Below are 7,756 nucleotides of genomic sequence, written 5' to 3' on the forward strand. Positions count from 1 at the left end.
ATACCCCCACTAAAAACATGCAAGAAGATCACCACCTGACCGATGGTGACGATGAGATGGGTCCCCGGGTGCCGGTCTGGCTGCCCACCGCTCCTGCTCTGCCGCGGAGGAGGGACGACCAGGATGGGTGAAAAGCGGAGGATAAATTTCACCTCGTGGGCAGTGCAGTGTGCATGTGTATGACGAATAAATGGGAATGTCTCTCCCCGATACTTCTTCTTCTTCTTCATATTATTTCCCTGTTTGCCATCACTGGATGTTTTCATGAATCACCAAGTTCACACAGATCATTAAAAAATAAACAGTCTTGAAGACCACTTACACACATACACACATAGCTGAACACACAAAGTAGCCTATATTAATATTTTCATTGGATATCAGACTTAAAATAATGTACCGATTTAAGCCCCAAGCATTTCCGATTTCCGAGTTTACTACCAGGCCCACTTCAAGTACAGATACGGGTACAGATAATTTAGATGGTTGAACAGATACAGATAGTGGTGTACTTGCTCATCCCTACTACAAGCCATCTCTGTAGTTGAACAGGAGGGTTTTAAGAGTCTAGTGAAGACACCTGATCCCCGCTACAGGATTCCAAGTAGGAAATATTTCATGGGAGAGAAAATGACTTTATTGTATGAAGAGTGTCACTCAAAAGCAAAAAAAAAAAATGTTTCAATGCTGCTGGCATTGCTGTATTGACCACTGATATGTGGACCTCAAGAGCCACAAAGGCTTATTTAACTGTCACTTGCCATATTATTGATGAAAGTGGCAAATGTAAGCATATGTGCTAGAAACCAGTAGTTTCTCAGGAAAGCACAGTGCTGACAACATTTGCTCAGAATTCAAAAGAATCACCAACGATTGGGATAACTGACAAAATTCAGGCTGTAGTCACAGATAATGGTGCCAGTATGGTTGCTGCTGTACGTAAAGCAGGTTGGGCACATTATCCGTGTTTTGCACACATGATAAATCTAAACCAACTAAAGGCAAAATCACAAAATTATTCAATGATCATGACGTTTCAAGTGAAAAGTATGGGTATTGGTATCGGTATCGATGATACTAGCCCTGTATTTACTTGGTATTGGATCAATACCAAAATTCCTAGTATCGCCCACCCCTCACGAGGCCTTGGAACGTCTGTCGAGTAAAAGTGGGCGTGCCAGATGAAGCCCCGATTTGAGGCTTGTATTGTTCTTGCGGAAATCACGTGGCCGATGACAAACGAAGCCTCGGTTTTTGTGGGTTACATAACTGTCTCACTTGAAGAGTGTCACTCATACAGTTACTGTATCACCGCTGCAGCAGCGCAGGAGAGACTTTTCACATAACCCGCTTTCTAGAATACCCCCATAATCTAGTTCACTCGCTAATAATCTATTTATCTACTGAACTCGCTAACTCGTACACTCGCTACTGCCACGCTGAAACACTGACACCACATTACCATAAACACCGACACACCCACGAAGAAGCGCGAGTTTCAAACCCGCTTTATATGGAAGTGATACTGGTTTATGCTTCTGTGTCGCGTCGACGCCGTACCTATGCCGTCGACGCAGACCCCTACGCGGACCCTATGCTGTAGCCTGACGTTTTTTGTTTTGTTTTTATTGTTATTGCCACAGGTACAGAGCATATATATATACATACAAACAAACAAACAAACAAACAAACAAACACACACAATCACCCCCTTCCCCCCCAAAAGGAAAGAAAAGAAAAGTAAAAGAAAGAAAGGAAAAAGCTAAGCAAAACAAAAGAGAAAGCCAACAATGTAGGAGCACAATATTATTACGACCAGTATTACCAGGGTTTACCAGTGAGGGTGAGGATATTCAACTGGGATGAATATTGATACTCTGAAGTACACGGTTTGTTCTGACAGCTTTCTTATTTTTACAGTCTTTAATTGTAGCAACGTATTGCTGCAATTCCAAAACAAAGAGATCAGCATTTGGTTTGGCATCTGTCCATTTTTTCTTATGAATGTGGAATTTCCCAAGCATCAGAATTAGTTGTACAAAAAAGACTGAATCATTATCCAGGTTTTCTTCAAAATAAATAAAAATGTTCTTTTCTTGCAGAAGAATTACTTGTCCTGTTATTGTCCTTATATAATGCTCTACATCAGTCCAGAATGCTTTTGAAAATTCACATTGATAAAATAAATGATGAATTGTTTCCTCTTCCTTCCCACAAAATTTGCATAACACATCAATATCAATATTAAACCTTGCCAATATTTTTTGTGTTGGATAGATCTTATGTAGTATCTTAAATGAAACTTCTTTGACTTTATTATTTAAACAAAACTTCTCGCCAACCATCCATGCTTTCTGCCAATTAATTCCTCCATAGAATGAGTTCCAAAAGGATTGTCCTAAAGGTAAAGTTGTGGTTTGAAAACAATTTCTAATGTATTTGTTTGGGCATTTCCTCTTTGCTATATCAATTTCCCCCCACAAAGATCTGACTATTAAAGGATCCAGCAGTAGCAAAATTAAAACCACAAGTTCCTGCGCTTCTAAGAAGCTGCAGCACCCCCCCGGTACAGCATCAAACACTACTGCATATTCTTTGGGTGGGACTGGAAACTGAAATTTATTCAAAAATTCTTGGTATGAGAGTAATTGTCCTCCATCATTAACAAGTTGTTTAACATATATGATCCCCTGATCAAACCACTTCCTGTAAAATAACGACTTATTTTTATAGAGAATATTTTCATTGTTCCAAATGTAGAGATTAGTTGGTGAGAAGCTGTGCTTATAAATCAGTTTCCAGGCAAGTAAAGTTTGTTTATGAAAGTTGGACAATTTAACCGGTAGTTTTTCTATTTTGTAATTACATTTCAATAAAAAATGGATTCCACCAACATCATTAAATACAGATTTAGGGAAAATATTCCAAATGCTGTCTCTCTCTTTGATTAGGTTTGCTAACCACTGCACTTTGAAAGTATTCTTCAACATTTCAAAACTTAGAACCTCCATGCCTCCTTTACTTTTAGGGTTGCATAAAATTTGTTTCTTTATGTAGTGACACCTGTTCCTCCAAATAAAGTTAAATACAGTTTGATCTAATTTTTTGTAGATTGCTGGGGGCATTTCCAGAGACAGGGACACATATACGGATCTGGATATACCTGTCACGGCGGAAGGAAGGAAGGCCAGGACCCAGGAGCAGAGGAGTAAAGAACCCAGGTTTATTAACAAACGAAAATAACAAAAAATCACCTGAACCAGGCACAACGCTAATCAGCGAGTAAAACAGAAAATCACCGTGAAAACGGGAAAAAGAGACAAAAATCAAAAGAGCAAAAGTAGCAAAATAATCTAACAAAAAATCACCGGAACTGCCAGGAGACCGTCAAACAAAGAACTAAAGGCGACTGTAAAAAAGGCTACAGTGACAAACACAGGCACACAGGAGGAGCGAGACGAGAGACGAGCGATCACGCAGGAGAGCTTGTGCAGCATGGACTCAAGAGAATAGTCCGGCACAGGGGAGGCGCACAAGGTGGCTTAAGTAGCTGTGTTAATGGCTGATGAGCTGCAGGTGTGGATCCTGAGTCTGCTCCGATGAGATCGGTCCGCCCCTCTCCCGCTCCCTCCTGCTGCGTGAGAAAATGAGAGAACAGAATGCAGTATCAGACATAGGGAGAGCAAAAACTGACCCGAGACCACAGCCGTCACAGTACCCCCCCCCAAGGGACGCCACCTGGCGTCCTGCCCGCTTTACCTGGATGTCTGGTGTAAAAATCTCGCAGCAGCTGTGGATCGAGGATGAGGGAGCGTGATACCCAGGAGCGCTCCTCGGGGCCGTACCCCTCCCAATCCACGAGGTACTGGAAACCTCGGCCCCGCCTGCGGACATCCAAGATGCGGTTAACGGTGTAGGCTGGATGGCCATCAATGAGACGAGGGGGGGGCAGTGGTGGTGCAGGAGGCTGGAGGGGACTGTCTGCCACCAGCTTGAGAAGGGAGACGTGGAAAACTGGGTGAACCTTGAGAGAAGCCGGGAGGCGGAGACGGTAGGCACTGGCGTTTATCCGTTTCTCAATGAGATAGGGTCCGATGAATCTGGGGGCCATCTTCCGGGAGTCGGTCTAGAGGGGGAGGTCGCGGGAGGAGAGCCACACACGTTGTCCCACCTGGTAATCCGGCGCGGGGGTCCGGTGGCGATCCGCCAGCCGCCGGTTTCGTTCCGCCGTTCTCCCTAGCGCCGCCCTGGCTTCACGCCACACCCGCCGGACCCGACGGAGCTGAGCTTGGACTGAGGGGACTGATGCTTCTGACTCTTGGCTGGGAAAAAGTGGAGGTTGGTAGCCCATCATTACCATGAAGGGCGACATGCCCGTAGCCGAGCTGATCAGGGAGTTGTGAGCGTACTCGACCCAGGGGAGGTGGGAGGACCAGGAGGCCGGTAAGCGGGAGGCTACACAGCGTAGTGCAGATTCCAGATCTTGATTGGCCCGCTCCGTCTGACCGTTTGATTGTGGGTGGTAACCGGAGGAGAGGCTGGAAGAGGCTCCCAGGGCTCGGCAGAAAACCCTCCAGACTTGTGAAGTGAACTGCGGACCCCGGTCTGAGACGATGTCACGTGGTATGCCGTGTAGCCGGAAGACGTGTTGGATCAACAGGTGGGCGGTCTCCAAAGCGGTGGGGAGTTTAGGGAGGGGGACAAAGTGCACTGCTATGGAGAAACGGTCAACAATGGTTAGGATTGTGTCATTACCTTCAGACAGAGGGAGACCGGTGACAAAATCCACCGCTATGTGCGACCACGGGCGTGAAGGGATGGGCAGCGGTTGTAGGAGGCCAGCCGGAGCTTGGTGAGTGGGCTTGCTGCGAGCGCAGTCGGGACAGGCGGCGACGAAGGCTCGGACATCAGCGGCCAGGGAGGGCCACCAGAATCGCTGTCTGACTAGAGTGAGCGTCCTGTGGACCCCCGGGTGACAGGCTATCCGGGATGCGTGTCCCCATGTCAGCACCGCCGACCTAGCGGTTGGGGGAACGAACAGCCGTTCGGGGGGACACCCGTCCGGTGCCGGATGACCTTGCTGGGCGTCACGGACCTCCTGCTCCACCTGCCAGTGGACCGCCCCCACGACGCACTTGGGATGGAGGATCGTCTCCAGGTCTCCCTCCTCCTTCTCCTGCGCGAACAGCCGGGAGAGAGCGTCCGGTTTGATATTTCGGGAGCCCGGACGGTATGTGAGAGTGAAATTGAATCTTCCTAGAAACAGCGCCCAACGCGCCTGACGTGAGTTCAAACGGCGAGCCGCGCGGAGGTAGGCCAGGTTTTTGTGATCCGTCCATACCACGAAAGGGTGGACTGCCCCCTCCAGCCAGTGACGCCACTCCTGTAGCGCTAGCACCACAGCCAGCAGCTCCCGATTACCGACGTCATAGTTCCTTTCCGCCGGGGTGAGTCGTCGGGAGAAGAAAGCGCAGGGGTGCAGCTTGTTGTCCGCAGGCAGGCGTTGGGAGAGGATGGCCCCGACCCCGGAATCCGAGGCATCAACCTCGACCACAAACTGCAGCTCTGGATCTGGGTGGATGAGGACAGGTGCGTTAGTAAACAATTTCTTTAATTTTTCAAAAGCTGCACTGGCTTCGGGTGACCAGGTAAAGGGAACTTTACTGGACGTAAGCTGGGAGAGGGGAGCTGCTACGCGGCTGTAATCCCGAATAAACCTTCAGTAGAAATTAGCGAACCCCAGGAATCTTTGTAGATGTTTACGGGTGGAGGGGACAGGCCACTCTCGGACCGCCTCCACCTTGGCCGGGTCAGCCCGGAGTTGTCCCTTCTCCACAATGTAACCCAGAAAACTTACAGATGTGGCATGGAAATCACATTTTTCGGCTTTTACGAATAACCTGTTTTCCATCAGTCTATGCAACACATCTCTTACATGCCTGACATGTTCTTCTAGAGTGCGAGAAAAAATGAGGATATCGTCCAAATAGACAAATACCACCCTGTTCAGCAAGTCACGTAAAACATCATTCACCATCGATTGAAAAACTACGGGGGCGTTAGTTAAACCGAAGGGCATGACTAGGTACTCGAAGTGTCCGAGATGTGTGTTAAAAGCTGTCTTCCACTCATCGCCTTCCCGTATCCCCACCAGGTGATAAGCGTTGCGTAGATCTAGCTTGGTGAAGATCGTGGCTTGATGTAGTGGGCCAAAGGCAGAGTCTATAAGAGGAAGAGGGTACTTGTTTTTAACTGTTATTTCATTAAGACCGGTGTAGTCTATGTAGGGACGGAGTGTCTTGTCCTTCTTTTCCACGAAGAAAAACCCCGCCCTGAGCGGAGAGGAGGATGGTCTGATAAGCCCGGCAGCCATGGAGTCGTTTATGTAGTTCTCCATGGCCTCTCTCTCAGGCCTGGAGAGATTATACAGTCTCACGGTGGGAAAAGAAGCTCCGGGGAGCAAGTCTATGGCGCAGTCGTAAGGACGGTGTGGTGGAAGAGAACAAGCAGAGTCTTCACTGAACACCTCCTTGAGATCATGATACTCACGTGGAACGTTGGTTAGGTCTATTACCTCCGGAGAGTGGACTGGGCCAGCGGGTCTAGTAGAAACCGCTGACCTTAAGCAATGCGCGTGGCAGTGCGTACTCCAGTCGCCGATGGTGGCAGTGGCCCAGTCTATGTGCGGGTTGTGTTGCTTCAGCCAGGGGATACCCAGAATAACAGAGGTGAGTGGAGACGATATAACAAACAGTTCTATATGCTCATGGTGATTGCTTGAGAAGATTAACTTAAGAGGCGCTGTTCTGTGTGTTACCATTTCAAGCAATCTTCCGTCGATGGCTAGCACCTCTTTTGGTGTGGTCAGCTTGTGTATGGGAAGATTATTAACTTTAACAAAGTTGAACCGGGAGAGTTTGTTGGGGCCCGTGTATCTTACCTGATACCTGGATCCGGGCCGAGGAGGATGAGGAGATACGGCTCACCAGCGACCTCCGTCCTGCTGGTGAGCCTGGTCTTTTGGCAGCTCCGGGCAGTGTCTCAGGAAGTGACCATCTCGACCGCAGTAGATGCACAGCTTGTCCTGAAAACGTCGCTGTCGCTCCGCCGGGGAGAGACGGGCTCGTCCCAGCTGCATGGGCTCGTCAGTCGGGCCAGGTAGAGGGTCGGATGTCTGTTGGTCATCTCCTCGGGCAGAGGGCGCGGGTGCTACAGAGGTGGGTTGGAAAACGACTGGTTGCCGCCGTCGGGATCTATCTGATCTCTCCCTGCGTCTTTCCCTTATGCGGTTGTCTAAGCAGATGGCCAATTCAATGAGGCTGTTTAGAGAGGACAGCCAGCTCGTCCTTAATTTCCCCCGACAAACCTTTTACAAAAATAGCCTGTAGGGCCGGGTCCCCCCACCCACTTTCTGCTGCTAAAATGCGGAACGTGATGGCATATTGTGAGACCGACTGAGTTCCCTGCCGTAGATCGAGTAGTTGACTCACGGCTTGTCTGCCCCTCACGGGGTGATCAAAAGCTCTTTTCATTTCATCTGAGAAGAGAGTTTAGTTCGTGGTTATGTCTGAGTGTTCACTTGAGATGGCTAGAGACCAAGCTGCGGCTTGACCGGTCAGTGGGCTCATCACGAACGCTATTTTCGACTGATGGGTGGAATAAGTGTGGGGCTGCTGGTTGAAAACTAGTGAGCACTGGTGCAGAAATTGAGCGCATGTCCCTAAGTCACCTGAATATCTTGCAGGGATGGGGATGA

Source organism: Chaetodon auriga, chromosome 13, assembly GCF_051107435.1.
Source record: "Chaetodon auriga isolate fChaAug3 chromosome 13, fChaAug3.hap1, whole genome shotgun sequence".
NCBI classification, from domain to species: Eukaryota; Metazoa; Chordata; class Actinopteri; order Chaetodontiformes; family Chaetodontidae; genus Chaetodon; species Chaetodon auriga.